Genomic DNA, 15,589 nt, shown 5'->3' with positions numbered 1-15,589 from the left:
KAAAATAGTGCCTTCTCTCATCATTTCAGCTATGTGAGCTATGATCATTTGGTTTATATCCATCGCAAGGGTGCCTAGAAAATACCTGGCACACCATAAAAAGCTTGGAGATCCAACTGTATACAAAGGCTAAATAATCACTTTCCTATCCTCTCTGATGGCAGAGGTATTATCCTTGCTTTATATCACGTAAAACTGGAATACTGGAAGATGGTAAAGACTTTCCAAGGTTATTTAATTCATCAGAGAAGACAGATTTTGAATCTGGAAGGTTTGATCTTAGTCTTAATTCACTTAAAAAAAAAACCCTTCATATTTGGAAATATAGAATGTATTTTGGAATATTTTGATATATGTATAAATATATGAAAATGTGTATATTTTTCTCAACTTGCTTCAAAATCACACCCAATGAATAATGTAATTGGATTAATATTGGTTTACAGGTCTGTGTTATTCTGTTCTGAGCTATTTTCTTCTTTGAAACAGAAATATATTCGTTCATCAATGCAATGGAGAATTTCTCACCACTTTAGCAATTAAATCAAATTTACCACTTTATCACTTTAGCAAGTCTTCAACTCCATGAAACTTTATTTCCCAGAACTGTGACCAGAGGATCTCTCTCTTTGCTGTCTTGGATTCTTTGAGGCTTCAAACTTGATTCCCAAGTATTTTTGTCTGTGGGTCAGTGTGTAATAATGCAGCCTGTGCTTCRTTATTTCCATGTTCTCATACTATTAAGTACATTGGATATATTAAAGATATATGGACAGATATTACTTAAATTGCACTGCTTGCAGGGAAAGACCTTGAATTTGGATACTGGGACAGACTAGTCGAAACTTTGAAACTGGGCTTTAAAATTATGAAGTGATTTTGAGTATCATCATTTTGAGTGATTGAGAGTGATCATGTATTTTACATAGAGGAATTAATATRAGAGCTCAGAAGAACCTTTTGGAGTTGAGTTCTTCAGAATGAGGTTTCGACTCCTGCAGAACTCATGCAGCAAGGGGTTTTGAGTCTGCATGGAGTTTCAGGGTTGGGAAACTCGAGAAACTTTTGACATTGTGAATGTAGGGTTGCATTTGGTTAATTTTGGTGGAGGTGTTTRTTTGTTTGCTTGCTTTCCATCGAGAACATAAATGACAGCAATGAAAAACCCCAAAGCTTTTCTAGGACAGCTTGTTCCATTCTTTCCTAGTATAGCTTATAATCCTTCCAACAACTGATAAAACCTATATGGCCAAAAAATCAGTTTGCTGATAGAGGCAGCATCTGTGGAAGTCTGTTATCATACAGACATGCATGTCGTACAGCTCTGCCAAGTAAATATGTCTAATGCAGCTAAAATGGGATGTTTCTGAGCTAAAGATCTATGATACCTGGGTGGGAGCTTTCAGTAGAATTTTCTTCTTGTGCTCTTCTTTGTCTCAGCTTCCTTTTCTCTCCACATCTTCTGGGCTTTGGGTTCATAGGTCTCTACTGTGGTACCCCTTTTTCCATCAGGAAACCCATGCACCTCCAGTGCCTCAGGGGAAAAGCTGCTGCATCCYCGTTCACTTCTTGAGCAATTGGCAACAGAAAAAAATGATATTGGGAGCTGTAGAGAAATGAAGAAGTATGTGTAGGAAGGAAGTACAGTGACCTCATAGCCACTCTGCTTCTCTGCCCTTCCCTACCCAACATTYTGTTTTCTATGCTGGTGAAGTTGGAATTTTCTCAGTCACCAGCTTGGTTTTGAGCATTTAAAGATGTTTAAGGTGTTTATTGTGCTCATTCAGGGACTTTGTATGTTCTTTAAATAGAGCCAGTGAGCTAGCAATTTCATGGTAGTTTCCCGACTGCTTAACACAACTAGGTGTATCACACATCTGATTTTTGGTTTGGAAATGTAACATATGGCTTAAAAAAATCTTAGTGTAATGTAATATACATTACACTAAGTGACACAGCCATATCTAGGCAGAATTTCACATCTTTCCTCCTTCTCATGTTGCGGCTGCTCATCTGTGTTACTGCAACCACAGTAGAAAGGGCGAGCTGCAACAKACTGATAAGAATTTCAACTTCTTCTGATGTTTAGCAACTAATATACTAGCAACTCAGTTCTTTGGCCCTTCTTGTTCAAATAGTCAAGGAATGAAGAAATGAAACCAAATTCTCAAACTGGAATTCAGCTGTCAAGTGCCAAGGTTTTCCATAATGCAGGAGGAGACCATCCAGTTCTCTGCTGTCCCTTTGAACCAAGTTTGGGCTTGTTCTTAACCTGGATGTTATCACAGGATTTGTATCCATGTTTTCCCTAGCAGTTTGGAGGCAGTGTTAGAGTCCGACATGTCCCTCTTTTCAACAGGCTTCAGTGATCAAGACAAAGCTGGTTTTCTAGTGTTCTGGTTCTTTATGAGGCCTTTCGTGAGCACTGCAAGAGAGAACTTTCTTAGCATCTCTGCTTCATTTGTTGGCACCTTTTGTCATTTTGAAATGATTGGGTCTTTTTTTATGAAAAGAATGTGACCAAATGTTATTTTTTTCCTGTAACCCAGAGCAGGTGAAGAACGTGTGTTGATTAATGGTATTGGGATGTCTTTGTTTTAGCTGACCTCCTTTGTGATCAGACACTTTGTGGAGATGTATTCTTGGATGTATTCTTAGGAAGCATTACAACTATTTCATACTAGGCATCTGTAATGCCCAACTTGACTCATTTATCTAGCATTAAGCAAGGATATACAATAAAAAATGGGAAATGAGGTCACTGAAGATCATTAAASGGTAATGAAATCACAGAGTGGTTGAGGTTGGAAGGGACCTCTAGAGATCATCCAGTCCAACCCCCTGCTCCAGCAGGGACACCCAGAGCACGGGGCACAGGGCGGCATCCAGGTGGGTTTGGAAGATCTTCAGAGAAGGAGACTCCACAGCCTCCCTGGGCAGCCTGTGCCAGGGCTCTGTCACCCTCACAGGGAAGAAGTTCCTCCTCACCTGGAGATGGAACTGCCYGTGTTKCAGCTTGTACCCACTGCCCCTTGTCCTGTCACTGGCYACCACTGAGAAGAGCTTGGCCCCTTCCTCCCTACATTCYCCCTTCAGGTRCTTACACTAGTTAATCAGGTCCCCTCTCAGCCTTCTCTTCTGCAAGCTGAACAGGCCCCGCTCACTCAGTCTCTCCTCATACGAGAGATGTTCCAGTCCCTTAATCATCTTTATTGCCCTCCGCTGGACCTGCTCTTAGAAGCTCCACGTACCTCTTGTACTGGGGAGCCAGGAACTGCACACAAAAATGTTTCTTTGATTTACAAAAGTTGGCTATAACATGAAAAACTTCATTTATCAAAGCAGCTTTGTGGTTTGAGTGTATGTGGTAGTTTGAGAGTGGGATTAGGATTTAGATTCACTCTTCYGTTGGTGCTGACTCACTGCGACCTTACGCAAGTCGCTTAACTTTTCTACGTATCAGCAGCCCAAGCTAAAAATACATCTCTTACCTTCTGCAGTCAGCACGCCTTGACTGCTGGACAAAAGGGTACATATCAGCTTTTATTTTAACTAATTTGAACTAATTTTCAATACTTGTCCTGTTCTTGAAACACTATTCTTTTTTGGGGGGGGAGGTGGAAGTTGTGGGTTGTTTTGCACTGCTKTTTTGCAGTGCCCTTCTCTGCTCTGTAAAAAGTCTTGCTAAGGGGAGAACGGACTCTATTATACGTCAGGGTTGACTAGTTTTATAAAAGATTTAGCAGCGGCAAAAAAGTAAAACCAGGAATAGTTTTATTTTTATTTATTTCTAATCTCCTTTGATTATGGTCCTCTTAGTTCTGTTTTCACACTGGCAATTTAGCTGCCAAWATAGTTTCCCCAACACAAATTGCTCAGCCTCGTCTGGCTTAGGAGGAAGATTATCTTTAGGGAAAAAAGAAAACCCTATATTATCCAGCATCTGAAGCCTTTCTGTATTAAAGTGGCAGGTGAAAATATTCAGCTGAAGCAGGATGACATATTATTCAAACAAGCTGTTGTCATTCCCATTTAAATCTCCTCTTCTTCCGTGCATAATGCTGGCGAGGCAGGAAGCTTCATGCTCCTAAACGCTGTCCGCTCTAGCAGGCTGCTGGAGATGACACTGCCCTCGCTTGTGTGCTCTGGCTTTAACCATTTTTTTGCCAAGAGGTGCTGCCTTGCTCCTTTCTAACTTTCTTTTGCTCCTTTCTTTTGCTTCCCATGTTTTTTTCTGGGGTTGTAGTAAGCAGAGTTCCCAGAGCTTCATTTACCCCACGGAAGAGAATTATTTCAGAAGTCTAAGTTGATTTAATGAATCATCTTGACAGCAGAGAAGTTCTTTAGCTGGAGGTGAAGCAGAACAGGAACGAGATCCTTTTGTTGGAGGGTGAGAGCGACTGCACATCGGGGCAGCGCTGCTGAACACTCCCCTACGCTGCCCTGTCTTTCAAGCCTGGGCAAGCCCTTAACAATACTTATTTAAGTTTAAATAGAGACACTACCTACGCAGAGGTTCTGGGAAGGCTGGTGTTTATTGACTTTGCTACATACCGGTTGCAGTGCCTCTTGGAAAGAAGGACGGAGAGGAAGAAATCACTGGGCTGTAGCTCAGCCTGSTTTGCCAACTTAAAAACTTGTTTCTTCTCCTGTTTTCTCCTGACGGTCTGTGTGAAGAACAGCATCAAATGCTTTTATGACTGTGATGTAAGTAAAAAATAATAGATTCAGAAAGACTGTGAAGCAGCCGAGCTGATTCTGCACAGCCCAATTAATGCTGCACACCCAAACAATTTGCTTAATGCTTTAGCTGCACTGTATGATCTTGGATGAGCTTACAGCTATTTATAGCAGGTAACCACTTTCTACTTTTTCCTTCCTGCATTGTGATTGCATACAGCAACAGTTTAATTAATATTAACATATTTATCTTACAGGCAAGTGACTCTCACAAGACTGACTCTTGTGACTGGTATATGATACTGGCTGGTGTGTAGCAACCAGATCAATCCTGGGGTTTCTTGCACTAGCAGTGAGCATAGGCATTAGCTTTGCTTTTGGTAAAGCCAGAACATTCTCTTTTATGTAGAGAATATTCAAATCTATTCTAATCTTCAGGCAAGAAGTAATTAACCACTAATAATTAAGCAACTTGTTGTAGCAAAAATGCATATATTCCTCTGTAGTTTAGTAAATAAAAATGTCCATCTTCAGTAAATGACTGCCCAAAGTCTTTTATATATTTTCTCACTAAATATTAACCTGTGACTGCTCTGTTTTTCACAACAGATTCTTTGCAGAGGGAAAGGATTGCTTGCATTTCTTCCCCAAGTCTCCCATGAGCAAATTGTATGATTTTGTAGGTTTTGGTAATGCAATCCACTGTGTGTATGTACATCACTAATGTTGAAGTATGTGGGTTTAAAGGATCAAAAATACATCTGTCCGAAGCCTATTGCAGGAATGCAGTGTTATTTCACACAGCCAGCACTAGCAATACTTGCAGCCCTTTGCAGCCATAGGCTTGCATTGCTGTGGAAAATTAAGCATTAAGTTCTGTATAGGAGCATTACTGTCACACTGCTACCCCCTTGTGGTAATGAGCTATAATTCAATTTTAGAGCGCAACAAAAGGATCTTCTCCAGCTTATTTTCAGTTAAAAGTACATTTTATTTTTAAAAGGGACTCTTCTTGCATTTTTTATCTCAGTATTTTTTAAGATATTAGGTATAAAACTCTAAAGAGATTTTTTAAGAATGTGTTGTTCTTTTGACATAATATTATTACAAAGTCATTACTACTGAATAAAATTGATATAAGAACTAAGCTTTTGCAACARCTGTTATGGGCTGATGAGAGAAATAACACCTGGAAATTTGCAAGGTAGARTCTTACACATTTATCTTAACAAATTGTAGAATATACAGTATATTTTAGGAAGATTAAGATTTCATTGGCAATAGCTATTTTTGAATAAAAGTATTCACCTCTGAAGTAGTTTCTGTGTCCAAAACCAGTAAATGATTTTTAAGTGTCCATGACATCCTACTATGTAAAACCCAATGTTAATAACAGTATACTCAGATGTAGATGCAGATATACAAGATTATATCTTCATATCTGCATATATGCATTATACATGCATATCTGCATATGAATATCTCAGATATGCAAGAAATGTTTATGAAATAAAGGCTTCATTCGGAGAAACAGCTGCATCTCTGTGTATCCTGTATATGTGACTAATTGATGTGTGGTGTGGTAAGGTGATCTGTGGAGAGAGGGCTGCTKCTTCCATCGTTGCAAGAACCTGTCCCGTTGGGATTAAATACACACAAAAGCTGGTCAGTGGTCATCACTTATCATTCAGAGCCTTATCTGTAGATAATAATGCATAAGACATAAAGGTATCTCCTCTCTTGACAGCAGTGTTGACAGCACTTTTTTTTCTACATATAGAAAATGAATATTGCCACTCCGGCAGTCTTAGAGAATATTAAAGCTGCATGGAGAAACCTTCTGCCCTCTCACTCAGAATTGCAACCCGAGYGGTTCCTCATGCAGGTCAAAAGCGCGAGGCCCCGGGTGCCTCGCAGGCCCCATTAACTGAACAGCTCCTGCGGCTCCAGGCCCYGTTCCTGATGGATGGGCTGGGTGCAGGGAAGGTGAAATAGGCCATTAGTTGTCAATAACCAGCCTGCCCCTGGGCCTCCTGCCTTCCTCATTGCCTATTAGCTTGTCAGGGCCTGTGCCTGGCCTTTCCCCTGCAGGYTTAGGCTTCTCTTCTGAGTTTAAGGCCTTCACTAACTACCAGGTATATAAATTAAGCCGGGACTTCCACTGAAGAGTAGACAGGTTGAGTGTAGTGTTTGCTGGTGCTCCCCGCGGCTTTGTGTTGAGAGCACATTGATCCATCGGGCATTTACTGCACCAGTTAATGCATGGGGACATATGGCCAACCCATGTATAGTTGGCTATTTCTGAGGGTTAAAGAGCTCCTACTTGAAATATGACAGAAAGTCACCAATTGTGACTTGCAGTTTGGAGAGGAAAGTCTACCAAGATGTAATTTCTGTCTTGTAGTTAGAGCTGTTGGTTGGTTTTGTGGTATGTTCATAGGGGATATGGAGAAACTTGAAGTCTAACAACAGTTCGTAAGCGGCAGCTACAACACAACTAGATGACTAATCCTCTGTCGGGCTGGGCAGCTTTAGAGCAGATGTCCACSCTTGTAGGCCACTGCTGATGCAGCCCGACCAAATGCCCTCCCCAAATCCGTGTCTCTCCTCGAGCAGTTTCAGTGACGGATCACCCTTCAGCTACCAAGCTGAAAATCTGCTAATAACCGTGAAAAATGGTTCCAGTCTCTGCAGCTGATGGAATAAATCAGTGGACCTGCTTTAAAATCAGCACAGTGGATTTTAAACTTGTCTACAGATTGCCGCAAGCATCATTTTTTCCAGCAGTGCTGACTGCTCTGTCTCTAATAGAAATGGTAATTTCTGCGCAGATAAATAAAGCCAGCAGGTCATCCACATAAACAGGCAAGTAGTTCTTCTTCTGTTTCCCCATTTGAAACAGAAGATGGTGAAGRTGGCTTAACTGCTTGAGAGCAAACTCTTCGGTGTAAAAAAGAAAAGAAAAAGAGCAAAAAGGGAGTATTAATCACTTGTATTGCCAGACTTCTTGCTAGTATATGACTCTGTCAGTAATCTAGTGGAAAGGAAAGAGTATGGAAAGTTTTGGTGACTCAGAAATCACTGTTGATGTAGGTGCCTTGGCTTGGTTGTCACCGGTGCCCCAGCGCGGAGGCTCATGGCATGTGCTTGCTGCTGCACCCCGCGTGCTGAGCAGCGCCCTGGGGTGGCTGACGTGCCTGGTGCCCTCGGGTAGGTCCGTCACAGCCATGGGAAGGGCAGGATTCATCCCCTGGTGCTGGCAGTGCATAACAGTGGCTGYTCGGCCCACAAGTGGCCCATACAAAATATAGGACACCTGAATAAAGTGGTAGATAACACGTCGTTGCAAATCTGTATAAAATTAATATTTCTTCAGGGAGAAGGGCCTAAGACCAYTTTTTGCTCCTCCTGAGTCTTACAAGTCTCCAGTTTTCCTAGTGGACATGGAAGAAATATGGATGAACTTAGATTTAAGGACTTGTTTGAGCTTTCGTTAAAACTGAAATAGAATTTGCCTTTTATAGCTCTCCTGAAAAATAGCTTTTGAATAACAGTCTGAAAGGAAGTACACTGCATAACACATAAATGTTCCTACCTGCAAGGGGCCAATTCCCCCCACGACCCAATGAATATGTAAGTGACAGGTTTTATAAAACTCAGAGTTTATTTACTTCAATAAAACAGAAACATAGTCATGTTAAACTTTGATCTTACTTTATTCTAGAGCATTTATGTCCATGTTTTGGGTTTTACTTGTTTTTATGCCTAGAACTATTTTGTAAATAGCAATTTGAATTGTTTAAATGGAAAAAGTGACCATCAGGCTATTTAAAACTGAAAAGTCGAAGTGCATGCGTGACTGCTTAACTCACTTAAAGAAAGAAGGTGAGTGATCACTACGTTTTTCATACTTTAGCAGTAAGAGCTGTAAGTGTCTTTTCAGATGCGAAGTTCTTAGAAAAGCATCCTTGAGGTAGTGCATACAAAACATCTCTAGAAGGAGCTTGGTAGATGCTAGCAAGTGAATATTTTTATTATTACCCTACTCAGACCTTTCAGGACTTGCAAACTTTAATAGCTTTCAAGCCTGTTTTGCATCAAAAACTTAAGGTAGTAGAAGCCTAGTAGTTAAAGGGACTATGACATGATGTAGGATGGAGCAGTTAGAGCTTCCAATTGCTCTGATTTCAGCCATGTGCCCTGTCTCGGTAAAAGCCCATCACCTGCTGCTGGAATTGTGCTCCCTTCCTCCAGCAACTTTTTCTCACTTTTTCTGCTGTGTTTTAGATGACTCTGAGAGTTCAGTAACAGACTCTTGGAAACATTTTGACTTAGATCTTTATTTTAAAACATTTTTAAAATTTTCCCTTGTATGCAATAAACACTATACTTGACCACTTAAGGTGGAAAGCTGTAACTCTTTCATCATCTACCTCTTACCTTTTCCAGTTGTGGTGTACACAGGACAACTGATGTGCTTCTGCAGAGTGGTGTTTCGGACACTTYTCAGTGCAGTTAGAGATTTGGTACATGGAGCTCTGTGATTCTTGCTTAGCTGCTGTTCTAGTGACGGATTACTTACTGGGGGATCTGGCTTAGAAACTGGCTCTTTTAACCTCTGATTGCAAAACAAGCAAACAAGCCCCCAAGTACAGATATATCTGAACAATCTGGCTTTTTAACTTAATATTTAAAATAAAGTTTTCACATAAATGGAAGACAGACATCTTAAAGGTGACAGAGATCTCAATAAAATGTTAACCACATTTTTTTTTAACTGATAAGGATGCAGTGTAATGTAACTAAGCATCTTCTGGGGTAAACTACGCTTTACCCCAGTAATAGTCACCAGATTTGAAGTTAGCAATTAAAATACTGAGTGTTTTAAACTTTCCCAGATAAATACTTTTCCAGGAACTGAAAATCAAGATTTTCAGTTTATCCTGATCCTGTTTTCAGCCAACAGTTACAAGAGAGGGAAGGAAAGGAATGTGTTTGGGAGCTTGTTCCTCTATTTCTGGTACTTGTATATTTAGAACAGCTACCAAAAAAAAAAAAAAAAAAAAAAAAAAAGTCATTGAGAACTCTACTAAAGTTGATGTGTATGAATGACACCCACTGCTTCTCCTTCATCCACAAATTCAGTTGTGTTATCTTGGAAATTCAGGTTGCTCAGGAGTTGAGGACATCTGTGCCATTTCCTCCTCCTCCTCCTTCATCTTCCCAGAAATGTGTTTCAAGAAGACTAACTTCATGATTTTACCAGGGACTGAAATGAGGCATTTTGCTGGATTTTGCAATTCAAATGTTAAAATAGGGAGTAGGAACCTGCATTTCTTAGAGGATAGGGAAGCGTGAGCCACACTATAAAATTTTAGGGAGTTACCAATGTGCCTTTTTCCAGTGATAGGCCTGTATTCTGGGAGAAGCTTTACTGGGATTTCTGAATGAGAGAAAATAGTATGTACATGAATGAGCCTGGTCACAAAGAGAATATGGATTCAGAAGTAATTACAGGCCCTCATTTCCTGGCAATAAACAAGAGGGGAAGGGAGGATCCAAAGTATGTTATTCTTCTGCTTTCCAATCTCATAGTCTCTGAAGAGAGAACTTCCTCCCTGCCTGTAATATGCAAATCCAACTTCCACTGTGGTTGCTGCTGAAGACTGGGAGAAAAGAAATCGGATTTTAGCAAGAGAAGCACTGGGAAAAGCTAGAAACAGCTTAGATCCTGTCCTGTTGGTAAGAAAGAGGGGTGATTTGGGAAGTTCCTCAAAACTCTTCTGGTAATAATCTATATCCTAAATGTATGATAGCTGAATAGGTACAGACTTGTACTGTGCAATATTTTCATGTGAAAAAGTGAAAGAATCAGCATAGCATCTTCTTGAGGTGAAGTATCCTTTTTTTCCTACGTGATCAGAATCAAAGTGCAATGAGTAAGTGACCTACAAAAGATAAAGGAAAAAGGAAATGGGTAGCTGACCAGAAGGTAAATTTCAGATCTGTTTCGTACTCATCCTGTGCTTTATCACCGACTGTTCTTGTTTTTTGTCTAAAACACACCAAGCTATAAAATATTTACTTAATAATTATATGAAACTTAATAACCTACTGCTATGTAAAATACAGTAACTGGAGCTGAGATTTGCTGACAATATGAATTCCAGACATTGCGTAAATGGTAACTTAATAGTAATTGTAAGGATTTATAGGGAAAAAAAAAAAAAAAAAGCACAGTCAGAATAAGGCGGAGCTTTTGCTGCAAAGAATTTTGCCTTTACAGCTAACAAAAGTGCGGGGGATGAGGTTTATTAATTAAAGATGAAGAGGATGAAGCTTATTAATTGAGAATTACAATCTGGATGTTTCTGTGTTCAATGTGTTTTTTTTTTTTTTTAAAGAAATGACTCCATATTTTGTTGAGCAGGTTTCTTCAGGTGATAGTTGATCATTACTGCTCACATGAGAAGTACACACTGGAATTCCCAGGGAAACGATTCCCAATTTAAAAGCAATCTACATAACCTGGATCCAGTCCTGAGCAACCCRCGCTAGCTGTCCTGGCTTAAGCCAGAGGCTGGGGCTAAACGATCTCCAGAGGCCTCTAACAACCTCAACTATTATGTGATTCTGTGATAACCATGCTCTTTGATTTTGAATATTTGTAACTTACATCTGCAGAGCCCATATTAACTGAAGACTGCCAATACTAAAAAGGCTGAATATGTTTCCTTGCCTCAAAACACTTTGTTATCCTGCTGCTTTCATTTTAGGCCTCCTGTTGTTGTTCCCATCCTTAGACGATTTGGGAATCAGCTAAGCTCAGCGTCTGAATTTAAAGTTCTGGCTCTTCAACTTTTATTCTGTTTTTCTGATGGAAAAATGTAGGGATTGTGCAATTCTTTACTTCCAATTTTATTACTTCTGAAGTTAATATTATTCACAAGTTCATGAATAAATGTTGTTGAAATGTTTAAAATAAAATGGTGAAAAATCACAATGAGGCTCTTCTAGATGGGAGTAAAGATGATATTTTTTGCAGTCTGCAGACCAGAGAACACACAATATCTTAATTTGTCCTAGGTTACAAATTCAGTGTAATCAAACTGGGAGTAGATCAGATCCTAAGCACGTTAAAATGATATTTCTGCTTTCTCTAAATGATGGAGATGAGAATTGTTTGAACCTGTAGCATGTAATCATGAGTTTCCAAAGGAGTAAAGCTATACAGGAGCTTTGCAGAGAAGTTGAAAATTCCCAATTTTGAGTCCTTTTGTCAGAAAGAAAAGTCTTTCCAAACAAAGTTCTTCATATAATAAAATGTGATTTGCCCCTCCCCACATTACATTGCAGGAAGGTGCTTAGTGTACAGACTCTTCCATGGGATTTAGCACAGCGTGTGTTACTTTAGCTCTGCTGTCTGCCTGCTGCTGTACATTGCTTTTTGTGTTTTGTAATTCACCAGTATAATTTGACTGCGGCTGCTCAAATTAGATTCCTAGTCTTCTCATATAGAGTTGGTTTTCTCAGTAATTGCGTGTTTGTTACTATTTTCCTGCCCATACCAAAGAGATCTTTAGGTAAAACATGATATCCTCGCACATGAGTTCTTATGGAATTAAAGTTTTTATTGAGTTAACTATTCCAGTAGATTATTAGGCTAAGGGTRGTAGCAGAAAAATACTAGAAAATGTAATTCAAAGCATGATAAATAGGCATCCAGGATTCTATGTGCCATCGAGTACAACAAAATTGAGACCAATATAAACTTTAAATGCAGTGCAACTCCTGAATTAGATTAAAATCACTGTATCTTCAATGAAAGGAAACGTTGTATAAAAATCACACACACACAAAACAACCACATGGATATTAAGCTAATAAACTTCTTTCTTATAATATTAGGCACATCAGGAGTCTTTAGATTGCRGGACTATGAAATTTTGGGCCATCTGCCTGTACAGACTTGAGTGTATAGTCAGATATCAACTGCAGTGACAGCTTGCTTTCTAATAATAATTGGTAATTTAGAAATGGTTTAAGAGTATGTGTCGGGGAATGCTGTTGTGTTGTTTCTCACCTCTTTCAAGCAGTGAATAAATGTAAGGATTCTAAGAAGTGCTTTTTTGAAACATATTTGGATAATATGGAAGTTTTCGGAGATTGGATGCGTACAGATATTCCAGAGCTTGTTGGAATTTAGTCGCTGAATGCTTCCTACTCTCTCCCTTTCCTAACTCATTTGTCAGATGCCGGGTATAGGTGTGCACAGTGCCTCYGAGGAGGGAATTGGTGCCTCTGCAGCTTTCCCTGGAGATTGGCCAGCCCCAAGCTGTTCTGTGTAGGCTCTTTTCTGCTCAACGTAGCTCCTAGGAATTCTGACATCATCCGTGGAATTTGTTTAAACACTCTCAGAGGGGAAAAAGAAATAAAACTGCAATAAGTAAAACGGAGAAGGTTTGTTATGACAAGCTTAATTTAGAATTTGTTTTAAAGAAAGGACTGCTTAAAGTTTGCAGCAGTGCTTAATATATTTTTGTTCCGTGCTGCTTTTGTAATTTCCTCCAGTAATTGATCAAATATTATTTGCATAATAACAGTAGATAGAGTTATAGAAACACTTGGCTTTTCTCTGTGGAAATGTAATGGGGTTTTTTTTTTTTGCATTTGGCTGGGGAAGGCATCTTGTTTCTAATGGTTTATTTTGAACCTGCACGACGAATGCTCTCTAGAACAGCGAATGTGCTGAGTATCACTCCAAGTCCACACCAAGAGCCAAGTAACTGGTAAAGAAAAAAACATCTTGCCATCAGAATTATTTGAATGCTTATTATATTTTGTATTTTTTTCTTTTTTATTGCTTCAGATACATGATGTTTACATTCTTCTGTCTCAAAAAGCTAGACTTAGTTGTTTTAAATCCTACTCAGGGTTTCTGCAATTTAAAATGAACAGCTATTGAAGCTCTGAACAGTAGCTGCAAAATACTGCTCTTAAGACTGAAGTTGGCTCAGTTGTGAAACAGCACGCAGTGAAATAGCACCCAAACACGCAGATCTTTGGCACTTAGTCAGCTCTACAAAGGGTTCTGTCTCTGACTTTACAGCTGATTCTCCTTCCCCTCACTAATAGGAATAAAGATTGAAATCAACATTTMATACAGGGATGGCAATTGAGAATTTAAATACCTCAACTGCAGATAAAGCTGTTTTTCTGACTCTCAGTGTAATATCAAGCTTAAAATTAAGGCACATTTTTCTTAATTCCCAGTGTAGTGTTGCATCCTCATATGGCAATATCCCCCTTTTTTTTGGTGCATGATATATCTTACATTTTTAGATCAGTGTACTAACTGAATATCACSTAGTTATCAATTTATTTTTATTATAGAAATTGTTCCGCAGTTTCATATTCACTTCATGTTTTACTGCTCTACCATAGTAAAGTAGAATATTTGATTAAATGGGTTTTCAGTATTTTTTATTATGAGTGTTTTTAGCCATATAAATTCATAAGTACTATGTAGTTCTTGGTTTGGTTTTTGAAACGTCAGGCTTTCTTCACTGTCATTAAGAATCCTCAATAGAAATGTAACCTCGTACCGAGCAGCTGATGAAGCTTTTATTCTCTGCAGATAAAATCTATTTTTATTTTGACACCGTTAATGAAATATCTGTCAGCTTAAGTGGCAGTAATGGAAGCTGGTATGTCAAGCAAACCCCGAGCTTGGGATTTCCAGGTCATGATTTTAATCAAATCTGAGAGTTTGATTGTCACCTTTTTTTTTTCTTTTTTTTTTTTTGTATAATAACGAATGTCATTTTTAATCTAGTGCACACTTAGAATATTTTAAGGGGCTCTTAGTTAATAACAACTGCAAGACTTTACCAGGTAATGTGATGAGGATTGTGTCTGCCTTTAGCCAGAGTTGTAGCTGCATAAATAAGAAAAAACTCCTCCCGGAGTTAAAACAGTTAAAGCAATCAAGTTTTGCTTTACTTCCCTCTCATCTTTTTTTTTTTTTTTTTTTTTTTTTTTTTTCCCCTTTTATTTTTTATTTTTTTGGGGCCTGGTTTATCAAGAACCGAAGTTTTAAATACTTGGTAAATGAAGGCCATTAGGGCCTAGACAACATCTAAAGCAAAATGAATACTGTCAAACAACATCATACACATCCTGCTGGGTCAGAGCTTGCTTTTTAACGGAACAGTGGGAAAGGCAGCTAATGAACAGCAGGTGAGTTTGGCCCTGAAGTAGCCAGTCCCTAGATCCTCCCCATGGGACATCAGAGGGACCTTATCTGTGGGTGATGACATTGAGTTTGTTTAATCCTTTTTTCATCTTGTAGAGGTTACGGCCTACCTCTACAAAGAGTTAACCTCTGCAAAGGGTTCTTTGTGACAGCAAATTCTGTAAAGTCACTACCTGCTGGATGAGGATGTGCTGGGTTTGCTCTATCCCCTAAAGCATTTCAGTCACCTTTTTCAGTATCTTCTCTGATGAACATGAGGAGACCAGAACTGTCCAAAGGTTTGAAATAGCAGCCAAGTGGTGTGTGACCAGGGCTCTGTAGCACTGGGATGTTGTGATTGCAGTTATGTGAACCATTTTCCTAGTTGTTTATGGCTAAAGCACTAAAATTCTTAGTGATTACTTTTATTTTGAGTTGAAAACACAGTTAAGCTTATCAATAATGCAGCCTTATTGTTATAGCAGATGCTGTGTTAATTCTGAGCTTTTACTACCTACAACTTTTGCCCTTATTATAGCTGCCTACTTGTGGYGTGATGCTGCATTGCTGGATCATACAGGTTGTTGCAGGGGGAAATCAGAGGCTTTGCCAAGCAGATGAGAGGTGATTCTGCAAAGCTGTGAAGTAGCCTGACATTGTGGGATTTGCACATTA

At 39.2% G+C, this 15,589-nt stretch overlaps 1 protein-coding gene across 1 annotated transcript in view; it reads left to right on the top strand.

The window, feature by feature from the left end:
* DGKH (diacylglycerol kinase eta) overlaps nucleotides 1-15,589 on the top strand; it is a 147,823-nt gene that overhangs the window by 58,885 nt on the left and 73,349 nt on the right. The gene's annotated exons all lie outside the window — the stretch shown is intronic.

Source organism: Nothoprocta perdicaria, unplaced genomic scaffold (genome assembly GCF_003342845.1).
Source record: "Nothoprocta perdicaria isolate Ctin4 unplaced genomic scaffold, notPer1 scaffold_145, whole genome shotgun sequence".
NCBI classification, from domain to species: domain Eukaryota; kingdom Metazoa; phylum Chordata; class Aves; order Tinamiformes; family Tinamidae; genus Nothoprocta; species Nothoprocta perdicaria.
The sequence above is the reverse complement of the archived record's forward strand: the minus strand, read 5'-3'. Positions and strand labels throughout refer to the sequence as shown.